The 15,822-nt window shown below is 43.9% G+C and overlaps 1 protein-coding gene across 1 annotated transcript in view; it reads left to right on the top strand.

Annotated features, from left to right (window-relative positions):
- Positions 1-237: 237 nt before the first annotated feature.
- The window catches only part of LOC132356455 (neuronal acetylcholine receptor subunit beta-3-like), a 68,716-nt gene continuing 53,131 nt past the window's right edge, over positions 238-15,822 (top strand). Inside the window, exon 1 of the mRNA XM_059909279.1 lies at positions 238-429. The gene's annotated coding sequence lies outside the window, so the exon portion shown is untranslated. The remainder of the gene's footprint in view (positions 430-15,822) is intronic.

Raw genomic sequence — 15,822 nt, 5'->3', positions numbered from 1 at the left:
GAGGGGCTGACCCCCCGCTGGCGGGCCTGGGAGGGGCGCCGCGCCCTTGGTTCGGGGTTGCCCGAGGCTAGGCGCGAGGCGGGTGCCTGCGCAGCGCGGAGCACGGTGCGAGCCGCGGCCTGGACCGCCGCGGGTGGGGAAGGGCGGGGAGGAGCCTGGGAGCGCGCCGGCCGCCGCAGGGGGAGGGGCGGGGTGGGGCGGAGCCGCGGCGCGCGCGCCCGTCGGAGGGGGAGGGGCAGGGCAGCCACTGGTCGCGCACACGGCGGCCGCGGCGAGCGTGGGGCGAGCGTGGACCGCGGCGCGGCGGTGCGACTCCTTCCCCGGCCCTCCTGCCCGCCCCAGGCGAGGGCACCGTGTGGCGGCGGCGGGGCCTGCGAGGCCGGAGGAGGCGGCCGTGCCCGGGCATGGTGGTCTGGGGCAACGCGGAAGGTGAGCGACCCCCGGGCCCGCGGCGGGGGTGGGGGCGGGGTGGGACCGGCCTCGCGTCGCCGGGCTGCGGCCCGAGCTTGGGCGGCCTGAGGCGTGGCGGGGGCGGCGCGCCGGCCCGGCCCCCGCGGCCCTTGCTCTCACGGCCTGGGCGGCCCGCTTGGGAAAAAAAAAAAAAAAAAAGAATGATCTTAAAAATTGAGAGTTGCATATATAATAAAATGGCATGAAACTATACACAAGCATTGTCCGAAAACCAGTTTGCTGGTTTTGATACTGTAATGTAGTTAGGTAAGATGTAACCATTGGAGGAAACTGGATGAAGTATGCATAGGACTTCTCTGTACTATTTTTGCAACTTCTTTTTTACCTCTGATTTTTTCAAAATGAAAAAAGAAGTCAACAATTTTAGAACTGTTTTCTTGTAGATGAAATACTGTCCCGCCATGAAAGCAATGAATTACTGATAAAAACCGAAGGCTACATCTCAAAAACATCATATTGAATAAAAAAACAATTAGCATCAAAAGATATAGTATAAAGCTCAGAACATACAACCTAAACAATATATTATTTAGAGATACAGCTACGAGAAAATTAACGAGAAAAGCAAGTGAATGATAAGACACAAACTTGAAGATAATGTTTATCTCAAAGGACTAACGGAGGGTATGTGACCAAGAAAAGGGATTCAGGGTCCTCAAAGGTGATTGTAATGTTCTTTTCCTTAAATTTTTATTAATCACTATTTTATAACAACTCTTAAGTCTTAAAAATGTATAAACCTGATCTTTAGTATTTAATAATCACCTTTATTGAAAAGAGTAAAATTAAGTGCAAGGTGAATAAAATTCAGCAACATTAAACATGTTTGATAGAGCATATAATTATAAGAGCATCTAAGAGAAGATTGGGTTCTAGTTTAAATTCTGGTCTGACTCTAATTTGGGGTTAGTAGGTTTTGGTCAGTGGTTTTTGAAGGGCGGTCCCTGGGCCAGCAGCATTAGTACCACTTGGATATTTGTTAGAAACGTAAATTCTCAGACCTTACCCCAGACCTACGCTCTTGGGGAAGAGCCCAGCACTGTCTATTTTAACACAAACCCCCCAGGAGATTCTGATGTGCACAGACTTTTGAGAGTCACCAGGAAGTTCAACTTTCTCACCCATAAAATTAGAAGCTAAAACTAGATCAGTGTTTCCCAAAGTGTGGTATATGTAGTACTGATCATGTGCAAGATGTTTTTAAGTGATAGACACATCACCATTTAAAATTTTATTTATTGTAATGTTTGTTAGACTAGTACAGTTAGCTAACCAAACCCATAAGTTCACTGATGTTGTGTCATACATTGTTAAGTTAAAAAAAAAAAAAAGAAAGGAAAGGAAAGGAATCAACTTAATGTAAATATAAATAATAAGGCAAAAGAGTAAGGTATGTATAGCAGAAAGTAACACAACATTGTAAATCGATTATACTCCAATAAAAATTTAAAAAGTAAGGTGGTGTGAGAAGATCACAAAATTCCTGGGGTTAGTTCTTAGATATTAAAGTTTCAGTAGTCCTGAAGAGGATCAATCTTGAAAATATTTTCCATTCTAAAATTCTGAGCCTTCATATGCTTGCTTTTCTTACAGATCTGCCTCCTTAATTTTGCTTTTTAAAATTCAAGCTAATACATTAAAAATTTAGTCCACACAGCTTGTGTTGGGAGAGGAATGGCCTGTTAATGTGCTTTTGTATTGGGGGATACTTATCTGAGATTCAAAATTTAACCATAGCTAATGGAAAGTGTACATAATTCACATGTGAATCATTAAAGTTAAATATATTAAGGAGAAATCTGTTTTGAAAACATGATTTAATTTTAGAAGTACTTTCTTCCTTTCACTACTTGTAGTATTTATAGTGGAATAGGCAGATGGCTTTATGTAAGGAAATGAAATGAGATTTGTGGACAGTAAGAAACATATTTTGATAATTAGGGATTTAGACTTTGAAAGGTCTATACAAGTTATAAACAGCTACAACATGACTGGCCCTTTTGTTAAAAAGTAAATTTATTTATTTATTTATTTTTGGCTGTGTTGGGTCTTTGTTGCTGTGTGTGGGCTTTCTCTAATTGTGGCGAGCGGGGACTACTCTTCATTGCGGTGCGTGGGCTCTAGGCGCGTGGGCTTCAGTAGTTGTGGCACGTGGGCTCAGTAGTTGTGGCTCGTGGGCTTAGTTGCTCCGCAGCATGTGAGATCTCCTGGACCAGGGCTCGAACCCGTGTCCCCTGCATTGGCAAGTGGATTCTATACCACTGCGCCACCAAGAAAGCCCGTGACTGGCCTTTTTAACTGGCATTTTAAATAGCTTTTTTGAGATGTAGTTCACATACAGTTCACCCACTTAAAGTGTACAATTCAGAGGTTGTGTATAGCCAGAGAGTTGTGCAGCCATCACCGTGCACAATTCTAGAACATTTCTCAGAGATCATGATCTCAGAATATTTTCCCTTGTACTGTGCTATCTAACTCAAACACTAAGGCGTTTGTCAGCAAATACAGTGCTCTAGTTTGTGGAAGGTTGTCTTAAAATGCATATTGTTACCCTGCCCTGAAGTGGCCCTTTACAGCTTTCCCATGTGCATGGATTAGCAGATCGGTTTAGTAAGTTGATACGTTTGATCAGGCAAACAGATGAACACTGTAGAGATGATAAAGAATGAAGTATAGAGAATATGAATTTCATTAGAGAAAGGAGTAGGATGGGTCCCGGGAGATTGGCCTTGGGGATGTGGGAGGAGGAGCAGTGATTAAGTGATTCTGGGTTCCAGAAAGAGAGAGGATGTGGAAGACACATTCTTAAGCCTGTCACTTTTTTTTTTGTGTGTGTGACCAACCTTGTTGGTTTTCAAAGTACATTTTTTCTCTTTTAATTTTCATTAAAAAAAAAAAAATTCTATAGTGCCTTGCAACTTTCAACAGTTTGACACACATGATTTCATATAATCCCACAGATAAGGAGAACAAACTAGTGGTTACCAGTGGGGAGAGGGAAGAGGGGAGGGGCAAGATGGCAGTAGGGAACAAACTACATTTTATTTAAGTTGATCTGGTCTCAGAGGGATCTTCTAAGCAAGCTCCATAGTAAGATGAAATACTTCTCTGGGAGCTGAGCAAGTATATTCCTGTGGAGTGACTTTCTTTGACGTTCTAATCACTGGAAGGTATGAGGGGTAGGAGACAGGGACAGTTTTTCATTTTGCTAAATTCTCCCACTGGGGTAGACCTGATCAAGGATCAGGCGTGGGCGGCAGCAGGAATGTTACGTGTGGATCAGCTGTAGAAGGGCAGGGCCGACCCGGCAGACGCCTACACATCAGATTGTGTGTATTCCGTACCATTGAGTTTCGGACACACATTAGTTCTTCTGCAAGAGTGACCCTTTTTTTTCCAATGCAAAAACAATTAAATGACTATATTCATTCTGGTGTGCACAGCTCCATGTACCTAAAGTGGCTTTTCCCATTTCTGATAGCTAAATTATTTCTCCAGGGGTGCCATTTTCAGGTGAAAAGCAGTGGTTTTCAACCCTGGCTACACAGTAGGATCACCTGGAGAGCTTCTAATGATGCTGGTATTGAGGACTGATACTTTTAAAATAACACCTCAACCTAGGCAGTGATCATCACTGGCTAAAACCATTAGGTGAACTGTTGATGGAGGACTTTGTAACAAAAGGTTCAGGCTGGAAACCCTAAACCAAGGGGTTGGTCTTAATAGCACCACCTGGTGGACCTGTCAGACATTGTGAGTCTCACGCTGTCACAACAGGAAGTAACCTGCTCAATGAAACATGCATGCCCGAAAAATCGCACCTGAATCTCATTGAGCTTCTGGTGGTTTTCAAGGAAAACTGAGGATAGAGGTACACGTTAAAAGACACCACAGGACATAACTAGACAGGAAATATGCCCTGGATTATTCAGTAAATTATGGTATGGGGGTGGAAAGGAAGGGGCTATTGTAGAATAAAGAAACTCAAGTGATAACCAAAAGCAACATGTAAATCTTTTTTGATGATAGTTCAAGCAGACTAAATTTAAAAATATATCTTAGAAACAATTTGGGGAAGTTTGAATAGGGAATGGATATTACATCATATTAAGGAGCTTTTAAAATTTTTAAGCCTTTAAAGTTTTGTTAAGCCTGGTGGTTATATTAAAAAAAAAATCAGAATTGCAAACAGAAGTACTTGGGGATGAATTAACATGATGTGTGGGATTGTCTTTAAAATACTCCAGGCAATAGGGGCAAGTCGGGAATAAAGACGCAGACCTACTAGAGAATGGACTTGAGGACACGGGGAGGGGGAAGGGTAAGCTGAGACAAAGTGAGAGAGTGGCATGGACATATATACACTACCAAATGTAAAATAGCTAGCTAGTGGGAAACAGCTGCATAGCACAGGGAGATCAGCTCGGTGCTTTGTGACCAGCTAGAAAGGTGGGATAGGGAGGGAGACGCAAGAGGGAAGAGATATGTGGGATATATGTATATGTATAACTGATTCACTTTGTTATAAAGCAGAAACTAACACACCATTGTAAAGCAATTATACTCCAATAAAACTGTTAAAAAAAAAATACTCCAGGCAAAAAACAAAAGCAGGGGCTTTGATGAAACAAGACTGTCAAAATTTGATAATCTCTGAAGCTGTGCGATGAAGTCATATTCTGTGGGTTTTCAAAATATAGCCAGAAACAAAAAGAATAAACCACAGACCAATGAAATGAGAATTTCTGGGGAGTGGAACCCAGGCATCAGTTTGTTTAAGCTTCCCAGATAATTCTATTATGCAATCAAGGTTGGGAACCAATGGTAACCATTTCTTCGATGAAAGTGTTGAGATCTAGGACAAAAAGGTTTTTCTGATAAGGTCATAATGTTCAGAAATGTTTCCAGTTTGTTTTCTGAGATTATAAAGATCATTAGATCTTGTGAAACTGAATTGTGTACTCATAAGCAAGTTCTTGGTAATGTGAACCTTGAGATTTTATATGTTTTATGTATATATGTATATATGTAAGTCAGAGTTGCATGTATTTATATATAAATCCGTTACATCAGAGATTATATAAATCAGTAGTAGTTATATTGAAATACAATTAAGTTTATGTAATTATATTACTATAATTGTTATGTATATGTGTATATGTATAAATATAACTGTGTATATATGCATAATATATGCGTTTATATAATTAATATTAATTAAATTTTATTTCATTATATTAATATAATGAAATGAATATAATTAAGCTTATGTATGTGTATGTGTGTATATATATATATATTTACGGCTCTTGTTATGCTATTATACACAGCACAGTGTGCAGTACACACAGTATATTATAATAACAGCAACCATAATTCCTGAGTTTTTGCGTGCTCTCAATTTTAAATGTTTCATTCCATTATTATAGTACATGCCTCAGTTTTTGGTTCAGAAAAAAACCTGACATTGTACTTAAAACTCATTTACAGAAATTTTTCCTTTCTACCATGGTTGCCGTGCTCTTCTTACAGGAATAGTTTTTGATGTATGAAATGTATAGTCACGCAACATTTTTTCACAAGATGTTTATGGAGTGTCTGTTATGTGCAAAGCATTAGAATGGTTTTGAGTTGATAATCATTTGATTGAATCGCTGTTTTTTGGTGGCCGTGTGATAGTAACCATGCAGTCTAGTAGTTAGGATCTGGTCTTCAATTTCAAAAGAAGGAAAACAAACTCAAATTGAAAAGTAATATGGAAGAAATATCAAAAATTTAGATTTAGAGATAAACTTACACCTATAACTGAGTAGAAGGATTCCTAGAGGAAGTCCAGTCAAGCCTCCATCCATGGCTGAGAGTTCAGTTGATAATGACACTGGAGAAAGCTATACTGTCTAACTTCTTGAACTTGAACTTTTCCGTAAGCAAAGAGTTCAAGGTCTTGCAAGGACACCTGTCCCATTGTCAGACAGCTGTAGCTAAAGCTGATCACCTGTTTTGTTTTTGTTTTTGTTTTTAACATCTTTATTGGAGTATAATTGCTTTACAATGGTGTGTTAGTTTCTGCTTTATAACAAAGTGAATCAGTTATACATATACATATGTTCCCATATCTCTTCCCTCTTGTGTCTCCCTCCCTCCCACCCTCCCTATCCCACCCCTCTAGGTGGTCACAGAGCACCGAGCTCATCTCCCTGTGCTATGCGGCTGCTTCCCACTAGCTGTCTATTTTACGTTTGGTAGTGAGTGGCATGATGACCTGTTTTTTATCAACCATGCGGCCACGTGTTCTGAATTGACAGAAGGCCACTTTAAGAGGGCATGGCTTCCAGGTCTCTGCCACAGCTTGTCCACTTTCTTTGGCTTGTCAACTGTTAGCACCATAGCTGCCCACACTGAGATAGGATTTTTCATTGGGGTCGGAAAAAAGGAAGGTAGCATCAGGCAAAGAGTCAAGAGTAGGCGCTAAGGAAATAGAAGTCATCGAATATGCCAAAAGCTCCTATTGAAGGCTAAGGGAAAGGAGGCACCAATGTTGAGGACGAGTGCCCCTCAAAGTAGGGGTGTACAGAGGTGGGGGTCTCCTCATTTGTAAACTACTTACTAAGGGCACCAGTGGTGAACTGATTTATAACCGGATTTTCCTATGACAGAAAGCTAAGGATGGGGATCACCACTAAAAAGTTCAGAGGCATCAATGTTTTATGGCTGTTTAGAAAGGGAAATAAGAAAATAGGCCAAGGACAACCATACTGAAAAATTTATAAGTACTTGGTATCCTTATAACTTATCTTTAGTGAGAGGCAGCGAACCCTTAGGGAAGAGCTCTGGTATGTTCCTTTCCAGGGCATCAAGCTCCAGAGATGTGCCTTATTCAGACACATTAAGGAGCGATGGGGAGAGAGACTCCCCAAGAAATAGCTGTTGGCATCTGTTCAAAGGAGAGGAAGGCAGGCTGTATTCTAGAGCCTTAAGGTTAAAAATAAAGTGGAACATGAGAAATCATCTTGGGAATAGAGAACTGCCCTTGAGGCTTCGCAGGGAATTCGGGGTTGTGCATGTAAGGTCCCTGGCACTCCAGGGGACATTTTGTTGCCTCTTTTACATGATGCCTCTCTGTGCCTTAAGTTAGAAAGGTCCACACAAAAAAGATTTGTTAGCTAAAACAGCTCTCAGTAGGAAATTATTTATAGTTAAAAGTCTAGTAAAGGGGCTTCCCTGGTGGCGCAGTGGTTAAGAATCTGCCTGCTAATGCAGGAGACACGGGTTCGAGCCCTGGTCTGGGAAGATCCCACATACCGCAGAGCAACTAGGCCCGTGAGCCACAACTACTGAGCCTGCGCGTCTGGAGCCTGTGCTCCCCAACAAGAGAGGCCGCGACAGTGAGAGGCCCGCGCACCGCGATGAAGAGTGGCCCCCGCTTGCCGCAACTAGAGAAAGCCCTCGCACAGAAACGAAGACCCAACACAGCCAAAAATAAAAAAAAAAAAAAAAAAAAAAAAGTCTAGTAAAAAAAAAACAACCCTGAATTCAAAATATCTGTAGCAAAAATATTCTTCCTGTTCTGTTACTTATCTGGGTAAAAGTCAACTTTCTGCAACTTTTGGAGGTGATACTGGAATGACCTGAGGAAAGGGGAACAATGAGGTTATATTTTTTGAAAACTTTAAAAAAGTTTTTTTGAAATAATTTTTGACTCAGGTGTTGTAAAAATGCCAGAACATTCCCATGTACCCTTTACCCAGCTTCCCTCAGTGAAAACAAGTTACATAACCGTACCACCGTGGTCAAAACCAGGAAACTGACATTGATAAAATACTATTAATTAAACTAGAGAGTTTTAGATTTTACAGGTACTCTTTTTTTTGGAGGTGTGTATAGTTCTGTGGAATTTTATCACATTAACCATCACCACGTTCAGGATACAGAGCTCTTCCGTCATACCAAAGAAACTCCCTCCTGCTACTGCTTTATAATCGTATCAACCACGGAGCTCCATCACTAAAACTGTGTCATTTCAAGAATATTACGTAAATAGAATAACACCTTTGCAACCATTTGAGATTGGCTTTTTTCCACTTAGATGGATCTCAGGGTGTTATGCTAAGTTGTGTGTTTCAGTTGTTGAAGTATTGTATGCATATAACACAGTTTATCCATTTACTCCTTGAAGGACATTGGGGTTTGTTTTTTTTTTGTCCCATTGTAATTACTGAGCTTACATTTTTACTGTTTTCCCCAATTATATGAATTCTGACAGTATATCTTTTAGGACTTAACTCGATGTGGGATAAGCACTAGGATGATTCGTTTTTAGCTGAATCAAATATGTATATCAATTCATTTTTAAAAAATATTTTTATTTCTTTATTTGTTTGGCTGCGCCGGGTCTTTGTCGTGGCACGCGGGATCTTTAGTTGCGGCATGCGGGAACTAGTGCCCTGACCCCAGGGATCAAACCCGGGCCCCCTGCGTTGGGAGCGCAGAATCTTAACCACTGGACCACCAGGGAAGGTCCCACATTTTTGTATATGTCAAGAATATGCTAATAATTCTAGGGAAGTAGACAGGCAATTATCATTATAATATAGGAGGAATGTCCAAATTCTAAAAAAAACTCACAAAGTTCTTAAAAGAATGGTCCATGGCTACAGTTTTTGACTTCTTTTATTAGGTGCTGCCAGAGCCCTTTGTATCAGAGGGTGGATCTCAAACCTCTTGCTTCTCACTTAGACTTCTCCTATACTTGACCTTCCTCCACCAAGGTTCCTTTCTCACTGTATTGGACAGAAAAAATGCAAGCTCGGTGCAAAAATGGGTGTGAACATTTCCGTTGATTCAGGTGCTAGTGTGTTTCAGTAGTTCCTCTGCTTATTTAAGGGTATTAACATTGGATGGTACCCATCTCAAGTCTGTCCAAAATAGTTAACCCAAAGCAATTATTCTTGATTGTAGCACATGGTTTCCAGATCATGTTCCAATCAAGTAATGAATTCCAGATTCATTATTTGATGTAATTTCTTGAGTACATAGAGTTGTTAACCCCGTTTGTGAGTCTTGGTACCCACAATTCACTCTTCTTGGGTTACTTTCTCTTCACATGGGGAAAAGCTATTTTCCATCTTCTCCTTCCTCTTTCAAAACTGCTGAACTTTTATCTTCCCTAAGAAGTTTTCTATAAAGATTCAGGTATTTCTGTTCATGTTTCTACACCTCCGCATTTGAGCTCCTGATATGTGTTTATGTTTGTTCATCCAGCCTCTCATGGAAAGTCACCTCCTCCATTTCTTCATCATCAGGACTCTACATAGTAAGGGCTTGACCTGTATTGCATTTGACTCATGGAAGGGACATATGTCTACCTCTGGGGACAAGTTTAACATGGGTTTGAGGAGTTAACCCAGGATTATTTCTCGAGTTTTTCTCAACCACTGTTGCATCTGCTAATAGTATCTATTTTCTTTTATTTATTTATTTTTATTTTTGGCTGCATTGGGTCTTCGTTGCTGTGCGTGGGCTTTCTCTAGTTGCAGCGAGAGGGGGCTTCTCATTGCAGTGGCTTCTGTTGTTGCAGAGCATGGGCTTTAGGTGCGTGGGCTTCAGTAGTTGTGGCACGTGGCCTCAGTAGTTGTGGCTCGTGGGCTTAGTTGCTCCGCGGCATGTGGGATCTTCCCGGACCAGGGCTTGAACCCGTGTCCCCTGCATTGGCAGGCAGATTCTTAACCACTGCGCCACCAGGGAAGTCCCTCTATTTTCTTATAGTAACTTTTTTTAAAAGAATAAAATTGCTTTGGGTTTTTCTGATCCTCTGGGAAACTAGGTGTCAGGTTGGAAATTAGGTTGGTCTGAGCAAACGAGCCCTTCTTACCAGAAGATCTGGAGTTCGGTACTTTATTTGCCTCTAACTCCCTACACGATCATGAGGATGCCTTCTGCTTTCTCATCACCAAAATCAGGTGAATACAAAAGCCTATAAAGCCGACTGGAGTTTTGTGATGACGAAGGGAGATTCTAGACAAGATGTGGGAGTCATATCACTGTCCATTCCAGGTACACCGAGAAGCCACTTGTGGTTTGCAGCACAAAATTGTAAGTCTGATGATGCTATTCAACCACATATTTTTAATCTCTCTAAGATTTAATCTTCTCATATGCAAAAAGGTAGTAACAACAGCACTTGGGTACTTCAAAAAGTGTTTTGTCTGAGAGAAGGCACAGATTGTGTAGGTGATATGTCCATCTCTCAGTGTCCTTGTTCAGGCTGAGCTGATTGCTATGATGCAGAAATGCGGGAAGCCTATGATTCTTTTAAAAGTTGAGAATTTCAGAACCTATTTGTGTAGCAAGGTAAACTGGAATTGGCTGATGGATGACTAAAAGGAAAGTGAGCCCCTTTCACCTTTTAAAAAGGTTAAACTGACATTGTCAGTGTGGCTTAATGTTCACTGCTGTCCTGCTGGTAGATTACATGCTTGATACACTGTCACATGGGTGATGACATTGTGTTTAAGTCACGGCTGTGACAGACTGAAAGTGTCTCAGGAGTCTTGGTGTCAACATTCCTCAAACTGCGTTTCAAAAGAATTCTCCCGAAAGAATTCCTTAAGGACTACCCTGATGCCATAGCAGGAAGGACACCTTCAAAATACAGCAGGAGTCCAGCTACAAACCTAGTGCTTTCCGTCAGAATCTCTCATCGAAACTACTGAATTGGCTTCCTGCCTAGCACCCTGCATTGACTATATAGTCAGCTCTCCACAAAGCAGCCAGAATGATCTTCTAAAAACATAATTTCTTCAAAAATGTAATTCTCATTGTAAAACCCTCCATTGGTTTTTCTCTTACAATCCGATGCAGTGCAAATGCAGCCTTCCCATGGCCTAGCAGAGCTCAGTGTGATCTGGCCTGCATCAGCCTCTTTGAAGTCATGTCCTACCTACTACTGTCTCCTTTTCTTGATTCATTCTAATCATACTGGCTTTCTTACTTTTCTTTGGACATGTCTCAGGGCCTTTGCACTTGCTGGTACCTCTGCTGGACACACCCCCTTCCCCGCAGATCTTTACCTGACTGACTCTCTCACTTCCTTTAAGCATCTTCTCAAATACCACCTCCCCAGAGAGGCCTTCCCTGGTCCCTCACTCTACTCTGTATCCTCAGTCGTGCTTTATTTTTCTTCCTGACTCGTAGTCACCTGGGATCATGTTATATTTCTTGGTTTATTTCCTTTCTTCCTTTCTAGAACATAAACTCCTTGAGATCAGAGACATGGTCCTTTTCTTGCTGTATCCCCATGCCTATAATGATATCTGGCCCAGAGTAGGTTGGTGATGAGTATTTGTTTAAATGAATGAACCAAGAAAGGAGTTACATTGAGGGTCAGATATGCCTGATGTCAAGTCTAAACCTTATCAAGTTGCCATTTATTGGAATACGAAGCATCTCTCTTCAACTTGCTAAGCTTTACTCTGCATGTTTTAAAATGTGTCCGATGCTACCTTCTTCCTAGGTTGTTAGAACTAAAAGAAGCAATAGAAAAAGCCTGCCACAGAGTGGGCGACCCACAGACATTCCCTCGGTCTGACTCCACACAGCTGTTTGTGGGCACTGCCTGTAAAATGGACTAGAAACTCGGGGGTTCTTTTTTTTTTTTTTTTTTTTCCTTATTGGTTTTATCTTTTTGTGACAGTATGATGTGGAGCTCCAGGGGCTGGCTGAAGCCCTTGGAGGGTTGTAGGCCATGAGTTTGAGAACCACTGGGCTGTGTCCATGGTTAGAGTACGGAGAAGTGAAGTTTGAAAACAAAATAGCAAGAGTTCAGGAGGACGCACTTCATCTACTTTTTCCTCTTTTCCTTCCCTTTCCTCTGGTTGTGCATCAACCGTGGTCTCAGACTTCCAGCTACTTAATAAAAATAAAACAAAACCATAAAAAACTTCTGGGCACCTTACAAGCCCACAACTCAGTTCAAAATCTTCAAGAAGAGCTGAGGTCTTTGGGTTGTTGGTAGGGTGAGTAATCACTGAACAGAGTCAGGGAACTGGATGTGACTTTCTCCTCTTACCAACTCACTATATGACCTCAGGCAAGTCCGTCCCTGCCTCAGTCCTGGAGGAGGATACTGATTAGCTCATCAAGTTTCCTACTTGGATGGCATCTCTGCCATTTGCTTTTCTCCTCTCCAAAGCATATAGATGCTATCCTCAATTATTAAAGCAACATAACAGTGCTTTTGATTTCCCTCTGAGAGTCTAACCTCAAATTGTTGGCTGTTTAGTACTGACAAAGTCTGGGAGAGGAGTGCCCTTTAGGAGTGACCATCCAAGGTCCCCCGCCCCATCCACCCCTGTAGGCACTCTGAGGCAGATGCCCTCACTGGTCTACCAGAAGGCCAATTACTTGAACCATATTAGTTTCTTTCCTTGTATAATTATCTTCACTGAATTGCGTTTTAGGAATCATGCCCTTGGCTTTCATTAAACATCCTTGAAACAGTCATGCAAAGTTCACTGCTGCATTTGCACGAGAACTACTGTTGCAGACACGACCTATGCGATTCTGGAAAAGACTTCCTGAGTGTTTTTGTGAAGCACAAGTCTGCAGGGTATTAATAAAAATTTCATTATGGGAAAAGTTGAGTGAGTTTGGAAAAAAAACCCAGGTGTCTTTCTTAAAGGTTATCTAAGAGGCTTTACTAACAAAAAGTATGGTGGATCCTTAGAAAGAGGATAAACTGCAAGATTTCCCATTTTTGTCGACCCTTAGAATCCTGTTTTGGTGGTGCAGCTCTTGGGATCAGTGCTCTGAGCACCCAGCAGAAGAGGCTGTGAATGCTTCGGGCTCAGTTAGTCAAGCACCGTGAGCTGCAACAGGGAACATACAGACAGGAGGCTACGTAAGCAATTGACAGGGGAGCCTGCAGGGGGATGAGCAGCGAGTGGGCAGCTGGCTCTTCCGTGCACAGCGATCCTGGGTACCTGCGGTCCCAAGAGGCTTTGCAACGTCCTGGCTGCATCAGATATTAACTTTGCTATTCATGGAGCTAGGGGTCCTAGTCTCAAATATATCCCTCAGTGACCCTCCTGTACAGCAATACACAAAGTTAAAATATTTTAAAAAATAATTCATTGTTAGGAAAAGGACACAGAGACATGTGCTGTGTTTACTGTTTCATGGGCGAGATGGGGAGGAATGCCACTCGCTCCGACAGCTCACTACCTAGGAAGACCACTGAGAGTCTCTCCCCTCCTCTCCCGCAGCTGGAGTCTCTCTCTTTCACTTCCTAACGTGTACACCCCGTCAACCCTGAAATTTCAGCCTCAGAAGCTCCGAGAAAGCCCCTTGGGGAATACTCTGCTCCTCCCTTTCACTGGGCAGAACGACCAGCACAGGTGTGTGTGCAGACTGCCTGCCCTCCTATCCATGCAAGGTTCATTATTTAGAGGCTAATGATTTCATTTTAAAGTGGGAAGTGAAATATGTTTCGCCAAAGCTTCCAAAGTGAGGGAGGAAGGAGGGAGGAAGAGGGTAGGTCAGTGGGTAAATATGATTGCCTGATGGTCTGGGTCCAGCCATCTTCCTAAGGCTGTGTCTTTAACTGGGAGGTACAGCAAGATGATCAATATCACAAGCAACCTTAGGAGAACCACACGGGCCAGCCCGGATCAGCAGAGTCTGTGTGGTGAGATATAAAGGGGTGCTTAGTTGGCCCTCCAGCTGTAAGTGTTTGCCAGATGACTTGTAACTTCACCACTGGAGCTAAATTCCTTTGACTCTTAGGGCTCTTTCTGCATTCAAGAGTCCTTGGAAATGAGAAATCCCTGAAATGGGTTGTCCCCTGCTGGCAGCTAACCCTGACGCTCAGGAGTAGAGTTGGGAGTAACGGGACGCCGTGTACCCGGGGTCCTTCCTGGGCGTGTGTAACTCTGAGGCTAAGACAGTGAGACTGGCAGTTTCAGAAGAACCTCCAGGACCATGTCACCTACTGGCAGGCGGAGTAAGGACCCTGCAAGGTGGACAGACATACCTCTTCTCTTATCATTTGAGGGTCTGAGAGAAGAGGCACCGGGAGTTTAGCCTGAGCCTTTCCCACAGGTCTAGAGGTGGGAAGAGAGAGGGATGGGCTTTGACCCTGGGCGGCTCCTCCCTCCAGGCCAAGACCCTGGAGGAGGTTTAGTTTGTATCTTCAGAGGGGATGGGGTGCCCAGGCAGGTGACTGAAGACTTTCTCTCCGAAGGACCCAGCATTAGAGAGCTGAACAGCCCCAGACCTCGCAGGCTGGGAAAGCTTCTGGGCATCCTTCCGTGGGGTCCCATCACCTCCCTGATGGAGTCAGACTGGGTACCAGGACCCTGCGGTGAAGCCGACTGGGGAGTAGCTTCCTCCAGCCTCTCCAAGCACAGACGTCAGCGGCGAGGCTCAGACTTGGTGGCTGTGCTCTGTCTCTGCACAGGCTTGTGTATGCGCAGCGGGGGACCCACGCAGGGGACCGGGGTGGGGAAGCACACAGGGGGAAATTGTAGAGTGGATGCAGGTGGCGGTGGTGATGCTGGGGCAGTGCGAGCGGACAGTGGCTCTCCTGGAGTCTCCACCCCTCGGCGGGCTGGCGTGGAACCTGGGAACGGACAGTCCACGTAGAGGGGCAGCTACTCAGGGCTGCCCTGCTGGGGGTGGGGGGCGGGCTGTGCTGTCAGGCGGGGACTGCCTTCAGGGTGGAGTTGTAGCAGAGAAGTGGGGTCACCCCCCTTGGAAGCTTTGAGAATGCATATGAGGAGGGGGCTGCGAACGGAATCCAGAAAAAGTAAGGAGTGCCAGCTTGGTGGAGTTGGGTGCTGGCAGGGCTCGCCTTGGAGTCGTGGGAGCGTTCCCAGGAACATCCAGGGGATCGCCGCCGGGGCCCCAGTGGTCCCACAGGCCTCCTGAGGCTGGCTGTGCTGTGCTGAAGCCTATATCAAGGGCCCTGGGGATGGCAGCAGAGGCCAGCATGGTTGAGGGTCCCCCGCACCCACCTCATCTCTGCAGGGACCACAGAACTGCACGCACAGTGGGCGTTCTTCACCTGCTCACAAAAGAGCCGGGTCATTGCATGCAGCAGGAAAGGCTTGACGGGGGGTGACGGGAGGGAGGGCAGGAGCAGAGATTTTCCATCTTGAGGGTTTTGTTCAAGGCCAGCCCAGAAGCAGCTGACGTTGGCTTCATTTATCCAAAGGGCACGGTGAGTGACCCTCTACAACCCAGGGATCCTGAAATATTTAGCAGCTCTAATGTTTGGGTGGGAAGAGAACCTCTTTTGGATGAGAAGCTCAATTATTCAGGAAGGGAGAGCTCCCGTTGTCTGGGGCGTAGGGG

The sequence above is a fragment of the Balaenoptera ricei genome, chromosome 21 (assembly GCF_028023285.1).
Source record: "Balaenoptera ricei isolate mBalRic1 chromosome 21, mBalRic1.hap2, whole genome shotgun sequence".
In the NCBI taxonomy this organism is placed as follows: Eukaryota; Metazoa; Chordata; class Mammalia; order Artiodactyla; family Balaenopteridae; genus Balaenoptera; species Balaenoptera ricei.
This window is presented reverse-complemented; position numbering and strand designations above follow the sequence as displayed.